The 20,336-nt window shown below is 36.7% G+C and overlaps 1 protein-coding gene across 2 annotated transcripts in view; it reads right to left on the bottom strand.

Annotated features, from left to right (window-relative positions):
• The window catches only part of LOC150092002 (long-chain-fatty-acid--CoA ligase 4-like), a 63,356-nt gene extending 44,723 nt beyond the window's left edge, over positions 1-18,633 (bottom strand). The window contains exon 1 of one of the 2 annotated variants that reach the window (XM_090386464.1): positions 18,519-18,633. The gene's annotated coding sequence lies outside the window, so the exon portion shown is untranslated. Of the gene's footprint in view, positions 1-1,327; positions 1,539-18,518 lie in introns of those variants that run through there. The other variant, XM_090386474.1, reaches the window with a different exon arrangement.
• Between the last annotated feature and the right edge of the window lie 1,703 nt (positions 18,634-20,336).

Here is a 20,336-nt window from a genome sequence, read left to right as displayed (position 1 = left end):
AAAAAAAAGTTAATTGTAAGGTTTGAAAGAAACTAAAACCTTAAATCAAGTTTGGTAGTAGTCCAAGATTTCTCTGTGGCTTAGGGGAGTGATTCTCTAGTCTGGCACAGACCATATCCCAAGGTTGCCGAACTAAAGGAGTAAGGTAGTTTTTGCTTAATGCAATATACCAGGAAAAAATAAATAAAATAAAATAGTAAACGAAGAAGAGGACTCCTTCCCCCCCTTTTTATTTTGCTTTTGATCCTTTCTAATGGATGTAAAAATTTGAAAACATCTTAAAATATTCCAACGATGATTTTTGTATTGAAATCGAACATTTGGTTAACATTAAACGCATTGAATTGTTGAAAGGGGGATGATATGTGGGGGTTATCTCCAGGACTAAACCTTTTTCATTAATAATAGCACTCTTTAAAAGAGGGCCGTGGACGAGCATTACATTCTTGATTCTCATATGAAGCTTCTTTCATATCAATTGTACGCCTATCGTTTTTGCAAAAGGTAGGTTTCTTTCTCTATGTTCCCTCCTCCTAAAGACGGGGTTCAGCGGAACTTTGAAACGTAGTCAACCTGACTTAAGTGTAGATTGATGTAATAACACTGTCCTTTATTAACTTCTAATTAAAAATAATGTTGCTTACAATGGACAATATTCTAACCAATCTTTGAATTTTCATTTAAATCAAATTACTGTAGTTGTAATTTTATGGAAGAAAGCAAATTTTGATTGCTAAAATCACAGCTAGATTAATCAACGTCTCACAAACCTATCCCTCTCCTTTATGTTCCTCACAAAATCCCAATCCATCCAGTTTCTAAAAGCATTTCCAGACCCAATGTCCTTTCGTAATAACACCATATTTCACAAATTCGCCTGTAGGTCTAATTTTAGTGACCCCCTGAAGTAGCCCTTGACTTATGTTAATTGAAGAACGTTATTGACTCCGGTCATCACCCAATCTCCACTACAGTTAGATTTCTTAAGTTGATACCAGTTGACTTTAATTTCAAGGATTTTAAGCCGACTGGCCTATTTCATTAAGGAAGCCATTTGCCCTACTTAATCTTTTGATACTTCGCAAGGGTCAAGGACTCCGTCTGTAGTCCGTTAACGCATTCGCAAAAAAAGAGTGCAGTGGAGTTTGGACGAGAGATAAGATTGTCAAAGTTCGTTTTTCTCTTTAAATAAATAATGGCAGCAGAAAATAGACACTGATAAAAAGACGTTACTTCTTATCGCGGTGCAATATTCACCCGATTGGACGTCACAACATTGAATAAGGTAAACATAAAAACCAAAGTGTCACAAACTTGACCTACCTACCTATATGGGTAACCTTCAAATAACGCCAATACAATCGCCAAGAAAAGCAATTTGCTCTTCCCGAATTTCAAAAGGGGAAGCACGCTATATCCTCAAATCAAGGGACCAGCCGTACACGAAAAGAAAATAAAAATAACCGACGCGGACCGCTGCAACTGCAGGTAAGCGTCTTCGACGAAGACCCACCTGCACGGTATTTGCTTCGGGGGAAAGTTCCTCACCTACTAGCAGTCGTACGAGAACATTTATTCATCCTCTGAGCATAGCAAAGTCCTGACATTTTATGTGATTTGCCCCCCCCCCCCCCTTGAGGAATCTTAGGGAAGGAGTAAAAATTACTGGTATTAACTTCTTCCGTTGCTATTAAGTGTATGAAAAGTTCTCCAATGGCCTTGTGGACAAAGTAATTAACTGGCTATGATTGAATGAAGCGCCATCTAGCGATTATTCACTATTCCACAGTATCCAAAGAGACTCGTTCTGGTGAAGCCGGTGGTTAAAATAAACATTTAATCCTTTGGAATTACAATATAGCGATATTCAGAGCTTTCTAAATTCTCTTGTCTTCGACTAGAAGAAAAGGTTTCACTTATCTATTCGGATATTCGCAGCGCGGAGTTGGCAAATTAATAAATATTAACAATTTCGATCTGATAAATTCAAAAATCTATAACCCTCTAGCGGATTCAAAACCTGAAATTCAAAGTACGGAAAGAAATATTAGAATAAATTTATGTTTATTTAATTTATTAGGAATTATTTGGCGTTTCTTTGGGCTTCAAAGACCGGAAGAAAGAGATTAACACGATTTACTATTATAATCTGTTAACAGGTCCAACAATCTCAAAAATAAGTTTCAATGCACGGACCAGAGAATTAAGAAATTATGCACTGCAAAGCCATCCTTTGCAAGGACAAATTATGGATATTACAAGATTAATCAACAACGCAAATTTGGAGATATCTGATGCTCGTGGACACTTGCGGATCTCTCTCGAACAGGACATGATCTAGCCAAGTTTTCAGCTGCCTAACACAACGCCAGAGCACACTGTTATGCACCAGGCAACACAGCGGCAACCTTCAGGGCAGAATGCGCTGGTCCCATAGGAGCTAGTTATTGTTGGCGACTCAATTGTCAGAGAAACGGGAATTATATTGTGCAAAAAAGGGTAGGTGGAATAGGTTTGTTTGTTTGTTTGGGTTTTTTTTTTTTGGCGCATTAGCAACTACGGCTATAATGCGCCAAGACTAGGGTGGAATAGGACCAGGGTATGTCTGCCAAGAACAAAAGTTGATGATGTTGTAAAGCAGATATCTTTTAAGGGCACAAAAGGTGATATCGTTGTATAAGTGATATTATTCTTGCACTGCTTCTATGGAATGAACAGCAGCCCAAAAAGCCAGTTTCTGGGGATTTCAGGAGCTGCTGGGGGTTATGAAACAAGTAAATACATGGGCTATGTTAAAGTAACTAAGAGTAAGAACAGGTGCATGTACACACCACTACTAGGAGTATAATAAACAAAATTTTATGAATTTTAAGTGCTGGTTAGATATCCAAGGCGGATATATTGTTGGGACATCAGAGATTTGGTGCCACTCAGATATAAGGGATGCAGAATTGGAATTTGGGGAGTACAATGTGTACAGAAAGAAGAGAGGGGTTATGCTGTTAGTTAAGAAACACATGAAATCTAAGGAAGTGAATCCAGTTGACATAGATGGACAGTGCAATGTTGAATCAGTTTGGTGTGATATAAGCAGTGGGGAAGCAAAAATAGATAGGAGTTTGTTATAGGCCTAATGACTCTGATGAGTACAATGAACATTATACAGAGAATGATGATGTTACCAACAGCAAATTCTAAATAGGAAGCATTCAAGGAAGTAATCTTGGACGCTACTAGGCTTTTTGTTCCAACCAACAAATACTGCTCTAGGTTCAGGCCCAAATGGATGTCAGATGAACTAATGAGACTCGTGGCAGAGAAGAAAAATGCATGGGATGCACATAAATTTTCAGGCGACACAGAAGCCTATGGTAGAGACAAGCTAGTTTGTAATCAAGTCACAAAGGAGGTTAGGCAAGAGAAGGCAGATTATCAGAAGCGGATTAAGGTTGGCTGAGGCCCCGGGCGCAGAAGAAAATATTGGGCCCTTTAAAAAAAAAGAGAGACAGGGAAACCATTTTTTTTAAATAAATAAAAAATATTATGTACTATTAATGTTTTATTGCTAATAAAAATTTAATATAATATATGTATTATATTAAATTTTTATTGGCAATTTTTGTCTTTTTTCAGCCCCTCATAGATACTGTTTCATTTTTATAGCCATTGGTAGCTATAAAAATGAAACAAATATCAATTAAAAGAAAAATATAAAATTTAATAGTCTGATGATTAAAATACTAGAGAAGAGATTTTTCGTGTAGTGCAATAAATTAATGATTAATTAAAATTCAAAGATTATTCATAAACTACGAAAATCCAGCCGCTGATGTAACAACAGGAATTAATTTTATCTTAATATAATTTCAACGATATAGGCAAATACGCGTATTTGCCTATAAAAACTTGTACAATCGCCGATTGTAAACTTGTACGTAATTAAAATTGCACATATGAAACCAAACTTGGTGTCGTTAGAAAAAAGTGTAAAGTTGGGGTTTTGAGGGCCCTTCAGAAGTCGGGGCCCAGGGCGCGCGCCCGGTGCGCCTGCCGTTAAATCCGCCTCTGCAGATTATGAAAAATCTTTGGCAAAGAATGCAAAGAAAAACAGCATAAGAGTTCTTTACTCATGTAAACTCTAGAACTGTGGTTTTCAATTGGGGTGCCGAAACAACATCCTTGGGGTACCGTGTAATTTGGGTTTAAGTTACTTAAAAGTTATTATTTTTTTTTAATTTGTTTTCATTATAAAAAAGGTGTACGGTATCCATTGTACCGTATCTTTTTAATTTTGTGGTGATCTATAATTGATCTTTATTTAGTACCTCTATATAAAGAATAAAATTATGATATAGGTATATATTAAAAAGGTTGACAACCACTATGTTAGGTATTTATTTTGACCTAGGGATGCCGTGAAAAAATTACTAGGACACTAAGGGCGCTGTGAACCGAGAAAGTTTGGAAACTTCTGCTCTAGAAGAAAGGGGATGAATCAGTTTAGACCACTTAACATAGATGGGTTGACTATTGATGATCATGCTAAGGTAGCTGATAAACTGAATGAGTATTTTGCGTTTACATTCACACATGAGGAGTTATTCAAGGAGGAGAGGGCCAGATGTTTATCAAAAACTCCAACAAGGAGTTAAATAATTTTGTAATACCTGAGAGCAAAGTGGAGGAGAAATTGTTGAAATTAAACATAAGAAAGCACCTGGGGTGGATGTGATCTATCCAGTTATATTAAAGGAGGCAGTAAGCAAATCCTTAGCCATAATTATGAGAGCTTCCTTGGACTCGGGGGAGTCCTCGCGGACTGGAGATGTGCAAATGTATCACCAATTCACAAAGGGGGATCAAAGAGTGACAAGTAATTACAGACCTGTTAGTTTGACTTCTGTTCTAGGGAAAATAATGGAGCCACTGATTAAAGCAGCATTGCAGTATCATTTAGACAAGACTGCAGCAATAATTCAGACACAGCATGGGTGTGTCAAGTTGCTACAATGGATAAAAGAATGGTTGAGTGGAAGAAGACAGAGTGGTGGTCAATGGAGGTACTGCTCTACGTGGACTAATGTTATTAGTGGTGTCCCTCGGGGCCTATTGTTATTTTGTATATTTATCAATTATATTGATGAAGGTATATTAATGTCAAAGTTTGCAGATGATACAAAGGTTGGTAGAGTTGTTAATAACAGTAATGACAGTATGCTGCTGCAACAGGATCTGGAAAAGTTGGGTAGATGGGCTGAGAAATGACAACTGAAGTTTAACATTGACAAATGCAAAGTACTGTATATGGGTAGCAGTAACTCGAGAGAAATGTACCAAATATGTGGTATTACACTCAGGGTAGTGGAGAATGAGTGAGACCTTGGGGTAATTGTGCAGTCAGATATGAAGTTTTCTGAGCAGTGTAGACAGGCTGCCAGAGTAGGTCATTGAGTCTTTTCAATGATATACAGGAATTTTGCGAGCAGGGATAAGGAGATGATTATCCCCTTGTATAAGGCAATGGTCAAATCACATCTTGAGTACTGCGTACAGGTCTGGAAGCCTCATTTTAGGAAGGATGTAGAGTTGCTAGAACGAGTACAGAGAAGAGCAACAAGACTAGTGAAGGGAACAAAGGGGTGCTCTTATGAAGAAAGGCTTAAGTTCTGCAAATTGCAGCTTCTGGAGACTAGGCACATGCGAGGTGATCTGATTGAGATGTATAAAAAGGCCTTGAATGTATTGAGCAGGCTTAATGCTGATGGGATTCTTCCTCTTGCTCAGATTACAAACCTGAGGGGACATAGTATCAATATGAGGAAAGACAGTTGTAGAATAGATGTATGGAAATTTGCCTTTAGCCAGTGGGTAGTTTGATTGCTGGAACAAATTTCCATCTGTTGTTGTGGAAGTTGATAGCTTAAATAAATTCAAGGCAGAACTAGACAAATATTTGGAATGAATGGATCAGTGAAATGAGCAGGTTTTTTTTTTTTTTTTTGGCTGATGCTGTGTAAGCTTGCTTTCTTGCATCATGTGCCTCTATTAATGCTACTTCAGGAAACAAATTAAAATCTATGTATCTGAGCTTTGAATTTTATTTTAATAAAATGTTTGGTAAGAGGATTCCATGGGGGAAAAGAAACCGTTGAAAAGCACTAGTATAAGGCATTAATTAAATAAATAATAAATAGTGAATTTTGGATTTTGATTGAAATTGTTCTGGAGCCTCCTTCCGAAGCCCGCGGCTATTCGCTTTGCACTTGACCATCTGGCCGTGACCTTGGAATCTTCACCTACTAGTGCCTCGATAACCGAATGTAACCTTGGTAAGGCTTTTAACCTCCCCCCCCTTTCTCCTCACGAAAGATAACTCAATGGACTTTGTCTGATGTTTGTTTCGATTGCTGAGCTACAGGCGGTACTGTGATTCTCCATCCATGAACTGCTGCAATTGCGAAAAAAAAAAAAAAAGCAATTACAATAATCTTTGTGTCCTTATATTCAGGGACAAAAGGAAAACAAGTTTCCTCCCCCACCTCCCATCATATTCCATGTCCGACAGGCATTGTAATTTTGATATAGTTCAGCATTTCACCACTGCTGTCTGGTAACCCTAATTATTCTTTTAAAATCAAGTTCTTTATTCTGTGAATGTGTACTACAGGTACGTGTCTTACAAACATATCAGCCGATTTGCCCCTTAACTCAAAGTCCTTGCCCCCGCAGCAGTCTCGTCTTTTCTATTAGGCACTGTGTCTAGGGCCTACAAAAAATATGGGCAAGAAAAAATATAAGTCAACGATTTTATTCCAACAATAATATTCTAAGTAATTTTTAAACACGGATCTCTAAAATTAATTCATATTTCAGCTTTTCTGTTGGCAAAATCATTAACAACATCAAAGTTCTTACTGCGAGTTAATCCTGGAAAAAGCGTTGTGGAAATAATTTCCAAAGCAAATTTAATGGAACGCTTTCGAAATTCTTTGAAAAAAAGATTGCATATAATGCAGGTGCGTTTTAATGTTTGATATAATGTAGGGAAGCCACGGAAGAGGGGGTTACTACTCACCGTGATGATTACAATCTACAGAAATTCAAGTCTGATGTCAACCAGTATCTTCTCAACCTTCAAGCCACGCACGGTGGTAACTACCATAGGTTCTAATATCTTTCATGTTTCGGGTTTTCATTTAAAAAAAAGTCCCGCCCTGTGGTGGCGTATTTAAAGATATTGTGGTTTCGCTACTGAATGTATAAAGGGAATTTTGTGGGTTTCTTTAGCACAAGGGGTTAGCCAACCTGTGGTACAATAATTTTTTATTTATTTATTGTTTTCTTTTCTTTTTCCATAGTTTCTAGGAGAAAAAAAACAATGAAGTAAAATATCATCACGTCCCAAATACCCTGTTTAAAAGTCAGGAAAGTGAATAAATCGTTAAATGTGGAATATTTTTGAAATCATCATTACTTCCCTTTCAGATTTTTTACCCAACATTTCCAGTCTAAGGAATAGATTCTAGCCCCGCCCCCATCCTCGCTGGTGGTGATAATCACTGTTTTCTGATGCTAGGTGAAAAAGGCTCAATTTCGAATTCTACCAATGAGTGAAGCATTTATGGGATTTTTTCACAATGTGGCCGAGTTAGTCGGTCTCAGTTGAAGACCGATCTCTTTTCTCTTTCCCCCTCACCCCGGGTGAAGGAATAGTAACGAGAAAAAACCCCTGTATATAATAACGATGGCAAGTGTCGGATGAAATATAATTTGCATAAAAAAAAGTACATTAAAAGTTAAAATATTATTATTTAAAAAGGTAATTGCGGAAAATAGTATATTTGTAAATATTTGTAAATTTGAACATGTAATAAACCCTGAGGGTTTATTACATGTTCTTCCAAAATACAATTTGCCTATTATGGCATAATCGGTAGAGGTTTTATGGAAATATGTGGTAACTGTCATATGAATCAGAGGATACAAAAGTTGTCGGAAGGAACAAAACGACGGATTTGGAGTAATTTTCGGATGTAGTTATGTGGAAACCCCCGGAAAATAAGTTATAGGGGTTATGATTTTGTTTCCCTTAGACCTCTACCCTACTGAAGTCACAATCCCACCCCACAAACGCAAATCTCACTGCAATTCACAGAAAATTCTAGAGTGTGTAAAGCGGGTGTTAGCAGAACATTAAAGACACACATTTATTTACAAAAAAAAAAAAGTACAACCTTTAATGAACATTATATACAGTATTTACATAAAAAACAAATTACATACAAGCATACCAATTTCCATATATTTTAACCATACTACAGTATCTCTCTCATCAACTATTCTCAATTTACAAATTATTAACACCAGTTTGTATCAGTTGTATCTTACTAAATATGAATCCTCGATGATTACTCAATCATTCTCTTACATTACCAATTTTTATAACTTCCATCAGTAAACTCATTTCAACTATTATTACTCTTTCTATATATTTTGTTATATATCTCTTAGCTTTTAACCCATGAAATTTATTACAACTGGTGTCCTCTTACATCAGTAATATTTGCTACAAATCACTCGTTGCATCTTAGTTACTCTCTAGTTATCATCTTAGTCATCCCTCTTTGCTCATTAGGTTTCTCTATTAATAAAATTTTTCTCTTTAAACCTCATCTGATATGTTATCTTGTGTTGGCACCTGACCTAACAGTGATATAGGTTAAATGTCCTTATAGTACTACCCGTATAAATACAATTTCTTTACTAATTCCTTTATACTATTACTTTCTTTTTATTACCCCTGTACCACCCTTTCGTTGTTTCATAATCATTTACATATCAACTGAACCTTAGTAACTAACTTGCTTAATACAACAGGAATGTTCTTTCTTTAAAAGGATTATCACTCAATTCCATACAGAGCTAGGTTATGAGTCCTTGAGTTCAGGATTTGATTTAAAAAAAAATAGGAACAGACTTACGTTCAAGAATGACTACTACTTTCAATTTCCTTGTGTTCAGGCTTCCTTCGTGGCAGACGGGCTTTCTTCCATTTCTTGGGCACACTGCCTTCCGATGCCGGACCAGGCTTTCTTTCTCTTCTTGGCTCACTTAATCTGCACAACTGGCCATTATCACTGCCTTCCGATGCCGGACAAGGCTTCTTTCTTTACTTGGTTCACTTATCTGCATAACTTTCATTGCACATGTTCCCACTCTTCTATATATCCAAAAAACCATCATCACTTTCAGTCCGCAGTTACTCGCCTCATCTACACCTCACTACCCATTTCTTTCACGTTTTTCCTTTTTCTTTTTGCTACCACGAGATGTGAACTCCAACCACCAAAAAACCTACTTCAACTTTTACTCGCAACTTTCTCCCCTTGACCACACAGAAGTCAGATACAAAAAGGACACTTGCTCAAATTACTCCCACCGAACTTTACTCTTTCCCTCAAGTTTGGAACGCCTTCCCCAAGGACTCCAACCAATCCCCATACTGTTTAATCTTTCATTCCTTCTTATTTGCTAAAACAACTCTCCCCAGCTGTGTCCCTAGCGCACAAGCCAACCCTTCTCTAGAAATTTATTTCTTTTTTTTTCACACAGTAGTATGGCCCTTTCATGTTTGCCAGTAACCTCCAAAACACTCATTTTCGTTTTCACACTTTCTCTGCTAAATATGGCCACCTACCCAAATATCAGTCACCCTGACGCAGTTTCTTTTTGATGCGAACATTGGACGTCCACTAATTTCCTGTTTACTTCCAAACGGTGGCTTAGATCAAAAGAGACGTTTTGAAATCCCATTTTACGGTCCTATTTTTCTTGCCCTCAGCAACCTTTCCACTCATGTTCTCTAATGGCACCCTCTACCTAGTCCGGCTGCCCTGTTTGCTCTCTTATATTACTCGAAATTTCTTGTCTCCATTTAGCCACTGTTTTAATTCCCACGCCTAAAACTCTTCATTACTAAATCTAGTGTTCTTCAAATTTTAACCATTTTTACATTAAAACTAAATATCCAATCTTAATACTTACTATCTTTAACTTAATACTCGGGCATTAATGCTAATTCTCACTTTCCATTGCCCTTCCTGAATTTATTTTAGCAAAACAATTATTTCTATTTTAATTTGCAAGATCTACATCTTACAAAGTACAGAGATATTTCCATCCTTTTATCATGCTTTCGTTCAAAAATTCTGTTTAGGCTATTGGCAGTTTTTAATATTAAAATGAAATATTAATATTTCATTGATGAAGAGTGCTGAAAAAGACTTTTATAACTTGCTTTATTAGGCTGAATAAAAGGAATCTTAGTTCTTGTTCACTTAATGGCACTTTAGGCAAACGTAATCTCTCATATGTTCTAAGGCTGGATTATCTGTTTGAAGGGAGAAATACTCCATTCCCTCAGATGAGAAACTCGGCATTAATAGAAAGGATTACGAACTTTTACGTTCCCGACGACATTCGAACCTGGGCTCTTCTGGCTTCGAAAAGTCATGGGTGGGATTGATAGCCATTGTCTTACTGTAGAGTCCTCCCACCGTCTTACTTTCTGACTTGGCATCCAAATTGAAATCGACCACAGAACACGCACAATTACGTACACTATATACCAAGCAATATGGCCTTAGTCATTGATGCTCCTAAAATCCTGCTACAACAACAACCATAGAATTAGTGTAGGGATCCAAAATTCTTCCAAATGTTAATACGACATTGCATTGAGTTTTACACTATAGCCAAAGACCTTGCGGCTAGCATAGTAACTACGAATACTGTTCGCCGTTTGGAAAAAGGTTTGGGTTCCGATCCTATTTGCAGAAGAGGATTTTTAGTTTTCAGACTGCTGACTTATTCAGTCTCGCATATAGGTTACAATGTTTCTTCTTCTCCCAGAAAAAAAGAAAGCTATTTTTTTTGAATGTTATTTAAAATGCAGTGAATGCTATTTACTGCACTCCAATAAATAATATATCATTGTTTGGGCCTGATGTTCTTAGAACCGAAACCCGACTAACCTCGGCTTTGGGTGTGAGATTGTTGACTTTGGAAGGCTCAAATTAAAGTAAAATAATCCTCACAATTGTCAGAGTATGACAAATCCCAACTTGGAGGCACTTTTATTTCATTCAGGCACTTCGATCGCGCCTTTATACAGTATTTCGTTAAATTTATATTTGAAATGAAAAACACAGTTATTGCATTCTTTCGAATAAAATTTCCGATAAGGAAACGAGGGAAAGTAATTAAGTTTAACTTTAATTCTTAGAACAGTTAGGAGGTTTAAATTATAGTGCTTAATATAATGAGAATACGGAAAATAATTTTCTGTAAGTGTCCTTGGACATGCTACAGTGAGCAGGTGTTCTAACAAAGCGTTGCAGTTTCATAATTCTACCCACACTAAAAACGGTAGTGAACTGATCAGGTGATGTTGGGGAGGAAGGAGGGAAGTCTTGAGGAAATTGGTAGTAGAGACGTAGTCGAAGTAACCATCATTGTGTACCGAGAATTCTGAAACTAATGCACTGTCGGGAAAAACTTAAGATGTTGATGACAACAAAAGCGAAGTACTGTAATAAGATATAATTATGCCTAACAGCCATGCAACGCTCATGGGGGGGGGGGTTCCCTTGCTGTTAACAGAGTGTTTTTGTTATTTGGTTTTTAGGAGAATTAGCAACTAAGGCCATATTGCTCCGGGGATATGCGGTGGTCATTCCCTGTCCTTTCCACATCCTCCGTATTTAGTGGTCACGGGCTCGAACCCCGGTCTAATCAAGAAGCGTGTGCTACGCAGTGCTGCTCCTGCCCACCTGGCTACGGAGGCGCCAAACCAAGTGTGCTACCGAGTTCTAGGTTCTGAAGAGATCCTTTCAGAAGAGCACTTCGTAATCATGTATGATTTTGGAAAGCGGTTGACTACTCGAATTAGTCTACCTAGAGAATTTTACGCAAAAGGAAAGATTTACGAATTTGTGGGCAAATGACAAAATATCTGCACGTGGGCATCCTTATAGGGAGGGAGGAAGAAGAAATTGTTAAATAGTGACCACTCGGAAACGCTTATTTACTGGCCCTGACAAATTACAAGCGCCAGACAATTGTTGGTTTAAGCAAAACTTTGGTTCTGGCTATGAATACTGGATGGGATCCGGGTGTATAGACCTTGGAGGTTAATTGTCCGTGGTGAGGGAAAGAAGGGGTCAGTCGTTTAAAGGGTGGAATGTGCCCAATTCTTTCTACTGAAGGAATTGGGCACATTGCACCATCAAAGACCAGAATTCCGTTGATCGTACATGTGGTAGTCTCGGAAGAACAACGAGTGGTCAGCCACCTCCCAAAACCTTACAGGAGTTGCTAATTGCTGTCTTAGCAGAGCTCATTTCAGTGCGACGAGAACACTAGTCGTTTGATTTGAACGTTGCATAGCTGTCAGTAGTATTACTTACTGAGTCGGTTTGCATATTACAGAAATCGCATGCGTTGCTTTACTCATAGGTTCAACACGCAGGCATTGCATCATGCCAGCCTAATTTCATTTCATTGACATTTGGGTCAATTATTTTTGAAAACTCTCATTTTGTCATCTTTTCCTAAGTTTTAGCCATTAGTGTATACTTTGGATGAATGGGGAAATAATAGAAAACAAATGCCTTTAGATCTAATTACATTTTAAACAGTTCATGTTAAATAAAGAGAAATAAGTGTGCTCTAAGGCTAGTGTTTAGGAACGAGTCAACCTTTTATTCTATTTATTGCCAATTCATTTTATCACGTAAGAGTTCTCAGAAATTGAACCCTATCGTTTTAATTTTTTTTCTGAAACTGACGTCACATTTATCGCAAATATTGCAAGCAAACTGAAGCTGATAATAAATGGTGTGATGCTGAAGTTATCATGGCGCCACCACTTTGCAGATATGATATGCCTTATCATTCGCCATTCAGAATTATTCTGAGTACCTTGAAATAGAAACCAATGTCCTATTGAAAATTTCTCAAATTTTATAACGGTATGAAGGGCGAAAATTTATGAAAAACTGATGTAGACTCTTCCAGACTTCTTTTTTAACATCATGGACAAAGTTTAATTGGAAGGTGCTAGAAAGATATCAATAACACGCGATTCTCTCTTTCAAAACATGCAGTTATTTTCTTCTCGGGGTCTAACTTTAACATATTTTCACCCAGGAAACAGGTTTCAGGAATTTAATGGGTAAAATTTCCAAATAGGAGAATTTATGAGGGAAGTGTTTTTCCGCTTAAGAGTTTAGCCCCGTTTGGTGCCTCAGAGAGGACCGGTCACACTAAATCTTCAGTCGCACACATTTTTGAAACTTAATAGGTAATATAACTGGTGGTAGGTAAAACTCGTGAATTTAATAGAATGGCAAACCCTTAGCCATAATTAAGAGAGCAGCCTTGGTTTCAGGGGAAGTCTCTAGGGACTGAAGATGTGGGAATGTATCTCCAATTTATAAAGGAGGATAAAAAGGTAATATGAGTAATTACAGACCTGTTAGTTTAACATCTGTTCCAGGGAAAATAATGGAGTCACTGGTTAAAGTAGTAATGCAGGCAGAACCATCTGGACAGGAATGCAATTATACTGCAGTTAGCATGGATTTGTTAAGGGCCCGTCTTGTGTAACCAATCTGACCATTTATACGATGTATGAATACCCATCTCAAATAATGTTCAGCTACGTTAATGACTTTCAGGAACCAGTTTTAAATTATGTGATATTTGAGAGAACCGTTGAATATTCTTACGTAGTAAAATTACAAATGTTGTCTGCCTAAATATAACGGATATCAACTACTTCACGTAAGCGTATCCAGAAGGAAAGCCGCAACTATTTAAAATAGTTGCGAGTAAAAATATTAATCGAAATTATCAAATAGAAGAACTAATTTGTATTTGAAAACGAAGAAGACTCTTTTTGACCCAAGAATCTCGATTACACTATGTAATAATAAAAACCTTATGTTTATTTTAAACGGTCTTCAAAACTATAAGATGAATCTGTTGAACAGGATAATTAGAATTGTATCTCAGAGGCCTGTTCAAATAAAGCACCACATTTGCCTAATCGGCAAGAATCGGATGACTTAGTGAGGGGCTTGGTTCTATCAAATCCAGTGTGGAGCTGCTAACATCTATTTAAAACAATGGAATCTATTAGATCCAAGCTGAAAGACTCCCACATATAGAGACATGTCGTTATGTACGTTTTTACAATCCATGTTATTATTTTTATTGGTCTTTATGAAGAAATTGGTATTAGTCACAATTCAGAAAAGATGTATATTTTCAGAGATAGTTAAAGTAAAGGTTTGAAAGCTGTGTTTCTTCACAATGGGAATATACACCCACTGATTGCTATTCTGCACTCTGTTCATATAAAAGAAGACTGGAAGTATAGAGCATGTGTTAAAGAGGATCAAGTATGATCATTACAAATGAGATGTCTGTGAAGACTTAAAGATGATGAGTTTCCTTCTGGTTTGCAAAGTGGTTTCACTAATTATCCTTGCTTTCTCTGCCTCTTAAAAAAAAAAAAAAGGACAGTAGATCAGAAATACAGGAGAAGAGAACAGTCTGCCAGAAGTGAGTTGCAGTCTAGCGCACAGTAGTAAATAGTCCCTTTGTTCTAAGAAACAAAATCTTGATTCCACCATTTAGCATGAAGCTGGGACTGGTCAAACAATTTGATAAAGCATTGGATCCTTAAGTTACACAGCCTTTGTTTCCAAAACTGTCTGATGCAAAAATTAAAGGCGGCATACTCATTGGGCCAAAAGTTAGACAGATATTGGGCTTACCAAGAATTAGAAGACAAAACGATTGATGCTGAGCGAGATGCCTGGCCGTCGTTTTGAAACGTCCTTCTTGGTGACCGGCCACGGCTCCCTGAATGAAAAGCTGCACCAACTGGGGCTTCTCGCTACCGACCTATGCTTTTGTGGAGGCAAGGAAAACTGGTACCACCTTCTTTTTGACTGTGACCTGTACGAGGATCTCAGAGATCAACTTCGGAGAAAAATTCTGAACTTCTCCCCAACCAACGTGGATCAACTAATCCAGACTCCAGACAATCTTTCCTCCCTGTAGGCCTTTGCATCCGGCATCTTTACCCGGCGAAAGACCTTGTATGCCAATGCCAATCAAAACCAAATAAGCAATTCTACAGCCTAGATTTCACTCTTGTGAAGGGAAAGGCTAAATTCAAATTTTTTCTTTTTTTTTTTTACTTTATTTATTTCTTTTTTGCTAAATTTGCCATACTATCAATTTTTATTTTATTTTTTATTTATTTATTATTATTTTTTCTTTTTTCATACATAAATACATTACTGTATTATTATAATATATTACAATGGATTACTTTTATTATTATTATTATTATTATTTTATTTTACAACTTGCACCACGGGTAGTTTTTTTTTTTTCTCCCCTCTTCCCTCTGGAATGGGCCCCCAGAGGTTCCTGGCCCACCTGCTGACAACACCAGGTGGGTCAGAGTCTCTTTCGAGACGGTACGTGTTTACTGGGACTGGCCCATCTTCCCGTGGTGTGGACGAGTACCCAGAATCATCTGTCCAGGTGACTGATGCTTCTGGGTAGCCAAGCGGCCAGAACAGAACAACAGAACACACACAAACCGACGTCACACACATCTGGCCCATCTGTAGTGATAGTGTTCTTCACAGAGATACGAGGCGGAGTTGAACAAACGTTCTAGGTGCCGCCCTTACATATACACATGTCCACAGCCGTCGTTTCATCTTGTAGTGAATAGCTTTCTTGGTAATATTTAGAATGAAAATTTACCAAGAACTAGTTGACATGATTGAAAATGAAGGAAAAATTGGATGCAGAATGTCATTCAAGTTCCGTTACTTGCACTCTCACCTGGATTTTTTTTTGGCCCAAAGTTGGGTGACGTTTCCGAAGAACACGGGGAGAGATTCCGCTAGGACACAGTCAATGAACTGTACTAATGAAGTTGAATGACTGTCTGGTTCTTGATTCGGATGATCATATCGATTACAAGGCGTTCAAATATAAGTTGAAGTATTTTTTGATTAACCCGAAGAGGATTTCTACATTTTAATTTGCTATTTACTTGGAGAAAATATTACAATATATGCTATACAGAGTTAAACATTGTGAATAAATTTGATATAGTGTTATTATATTTACTTTTTTACATTTCTGTAAAACCGTTAATGTTATGCAAAAACTAAGGTCATATTCAGAATCATTATACCCACATTCATAAAGATAGCCCCTCCCCGGTAAAAATGCTGATAAACAGAACTTTTTTTTTTTTTTTTGGAATTTTATTGACTAATAATAATAGACTACAAATATAAGATGGCTTCCCACGCTTGGCTTACGAACGGAAAGCACTTTCCCGAGACCGAAGGATTCACGTTCGCCTCCAAGACCAAGAAATCAACACTAAGAACTAAAGGAAATAAATCGCCAAGGACTCCGGAGTGACAGATGGCATGTCGACGATGCCACCTGGCAGCAGAAACAATCCACCACATCACTGCAGGATGATCACCCTGACGGATTACACTCAGACTCAACCAGAAGGCCAGGATAACACATCAGACGCTAGCGCAAAAATACCAGCTGATCAAAGAAAGTTTACCATATCACAAGTACGAGCCTCAGGCCGTATACTCAGGTCCTCTACTCACCGACTATATTGATAGCATGCCGTTATTATGGCATACTACAACAGACCAGACAAAATGCTCATCGACAAGAAGGAAATGGCTACCTACTTGATCGATATAGCGGTGCTCAACACCAGCAACCTCCAGAAATCATATGAGGAAAAGATCAGAAGGTACGCAGATCTAAGTCAAAGATATGTGGCATATGGAACAAGCAATGACTATCCCGATCATCGTGTCAACCACCAGCATGGTGCCAATGCTCCTCCTAAGGAACCTATTGTTGCTAGGTTCCTCCTAAGGAACCTAGCAATAATTCCTGTATAAAATTGTTGCTAGGTTCCTCCTAAGGAACCTAGCAACAATAGGCTTCCCAGAGAGCACTTACATGGAACTCCAGAAAGCCGCGACCCTGAACACCTGTAGGATAGCAAGAGAGTTCCTCGAACAACAGTAACCTGATACAACCAACCACCTCATGCAGTTGTACCAGTACTCATCATAAAGCGGAAAAAGTCCCACAAAGGAGAATTTTTTTTTATAATAATAATAAATAAATAACCAGGTGTTATTTTCTGTTCAGAACGCCAGAAATAGCTATAAAGTAAGATCTGCTGTAAGTGCAAGTATGGGTTATTCCTGTATAAAATTAAATTTATGCGAACTGTGATGATTCATACCAGGAAGAAGATATTTATGGATGAGTGAAAATCATAAATGCAAAACTTTTAAAGATTTGTTAAGCAATTAGAGTGTTTAAAAAGTAAAAAAAAGAAAGATTTTATTCGTTTCGCGCATTAGCACTCATTAAACAATCTGCTGATTTTGAAATCTTTGGAATGACGCTTGAAGTTTTAGAAAAAAATATTTGAAAGCATAATACCAAAATGCCCTTAATAAATATATTTTTACGATAAAAAAAAAAATCCATGCAGTATTGAGTTAACACAGTCGCAATAACAAACTTCATTAAAATAAAAACTAAATTTAATAAACCTATTCTAAAGTTAAATCTGTAAGATTAAAGGAATTTTTTTGCGAATAATTAATAGAGAAATCATTAGGATTCAGTCTTAGAGAGAAAAAAAAAAATTTTTTTTTCCTGATATTGGACTATAAAAGTGCGTATTTATATTTATTGTAATAATATTCTGCATTATATAATTTAAAAGTGCGAAACTAACGTTAGAAAAATCAGCGCAGCAATTTTAATTTTGATGCTTAAATTAAGATAAAATTGGTGTATGGAATAAAAGTTAGGGCGATTTTAAATTATATTAACGTAAGAAATTTTACTTCTTAGTTTAATTTAGTGTAGGAAAGAACTAATTTTTCCGATATTGGGCTATAAAAGTGCATATTTGTGATAATATTCTGAAAATAAATACTTTAAAAAATGCGAAACTGATTGTAGAACATTAGCGCAGCCAAACGACAGATTTTTCTTTTGACATTTAAGTGAAGGTAAACTGGAGTTAGAATTGTGTTGATGTGTGGAATAAAAGCTGGCGATTTTAAATTAAATTAAGGTAAGAACTTTTATTATTAGTGTTTTAGTATTCAAAGGAAAGTTTTAGACTTAGTGTGACATCTAATTGAGAATAATAATTCCTAAATGTTATTTTGAAATCATAAAATTCGTGACACTGCTTATTGTAGTATTATGATTATTAAAAAAAAAAAAAATTGAAAGTGATGGAGGAAGTATTTAAATTCGGCGATTTTATTTAGCTCAAAATAGGATAAACAGCACTAAATTATGATGGTTGACATGGGTAATCTATCAGAATGCATGGTTAGACTTACCTGTTTGTAACTTGTAGTTTAAGCTGTCTTCACTAAATGTACGCGCGCGCTGGTTCAAATTCCTTCACGGATTGAGCTGGCTTTGATGAACCTTGCTCGGAATATGCAGTTTTACTGACAAAAAGGTGACGTAACCGAACCTTTGACACGTTGGCTTTTTATCACGTGTTGGAATATCGACAGAAAAGACACGCACTAAGGTCAGCTGATTACTGATGCAACTACAGCACGTGGCTCGAGACTTGACAACTTCCCGCCCTTCAAGTGCAACGAATGAAAATCAAGAGGGAAAGGAGGGATAGGCAAGGTTCGTATTTCCTTATCGGATTACGGTCAAAATCCATGGTCAGTTACAATTATGAAGGAGGAAGTTGAGGGGGGTAGAAGCCCAGCTTCAGTTTAGTTATAACTACACTGGGTTTCCAAAATATTCAAGAATTGTTATTTAACACGAGAATAGTATAATCAGTGCGTGGGTGTGTTTGTTCTTTTTTAAAGCTGATTTTTGGATACGAATACTCGTAATGGATTTAGGTAAACCTGTACTTAACAAAATGGAGTGTGGCTACACTTGCATGGTTTCGGAGGGGCACACCTCCATTTTATCTTGAGCACTTCTAAATAGACTTTAAGATGTGGAATATGAACTTACCTTTGCTTCCTTTATATCCCGATAAAGTGTGCAAATAGAATAAAAAAAAATCTGATAACAGATGGTGTGATTTTTGGGATTGTGATAGTATGAATTTATCTACACTCGAGAACGACTCTTTATTTTATTATTTATTTTTCTATAAACAAAATATAAAATAATTTTAGATAAATAATGATAATTTTATGGGTGAAAATTACTTCAAATCAGCGCATATCTCCATATAAACACAGCATAGCTTTTATGTTTATTATGGAGATAATAAACGTGTGAAAGACCCTTTATGAACCCAGTGAAGTAATTTCAAACTTATTTTTAATTCAATGTTTATAAAAGCATTTTTTTTTTTTTAAGCTGAATGGCCAGGGTGCATAAGTACACATGCTTTCAGTAACCGGGGTTCAATCACGTGATTGCTAAATACGGTGCTTTCCTCTGTTCTCTATCTTATAAACTCCTTTGACCGTGTTGTCGTCCTGGAGTATAAACAGGAATTTTATTTTTATTTTTCTCCTATATTGATTTATGTAAACCTTAAGACTTCCCCCATACCTCCCCCCCAAAAGATTTATTTAAAATTTAAATTATATGGTACACTGTATCTGCTCTTCTTTACTCAGTTGGTGTTCGAGCTTCTTCGTTATTCCAAAGCTCTAGTAGCTGCTTCATCATAACTTTTTCAAGTAGCCATAGCGATGCGTGAAGAATCTTTCTTAGGTCCCTTATTTTTAATTATATTTATTAACGTATTTACAGAGTTTTCGCACAACTTTAAATATACTACTTATTCGTAGTTTGATTTAAAAAGGCCACGAAATATATGACTTGCTTTTCAAATGAGTATTGTTAGTTCTTTCAGGAAGTTGTGGACCGTATTGTCTTGTAGTCTTCGAAAATTCTAATTATTAACTTTTAAAAAGTGATTCCCTTAATATAACCCTCGAAAATTTCTAACACTTTTCCTACTTACAGTTTGTGATATCTACTTATCTTTAACTTGTTGAACATTTGAAAGATTTCTTTGATGAACCTTACCCTGAGATATGAAATTTTCCCGAGAAGAAAATGATGCAACTTAAACTTTGAAACGTTGCCTTTAATCACTTGGTCAGATGTCGAAAAAAAGTGTCTTTTGGTGGAAATATCACCCACCCCTGTACTTCCTC

This window comes from Mastigoproctus giganteus, chromosome 1 (assembly GCF_048544385.1).
Source record: "Mastigoproctus giganteus isolate SK-2022 chromosome 1, ASM4854438v1, whole genome shotgun sequence".
In the NCBI taxonomy this organism is placed as follows: domain Eukaryota; kingdom Metazoa; phylum Arthropoda; class Arachnida; order Uropygi; family Thelyphonidae; genus Mastigoproctus; species Mastigoproctus giganteus.
This window is presented reverse-complemented; position numbering and strand designations above follow the sequence as displayed.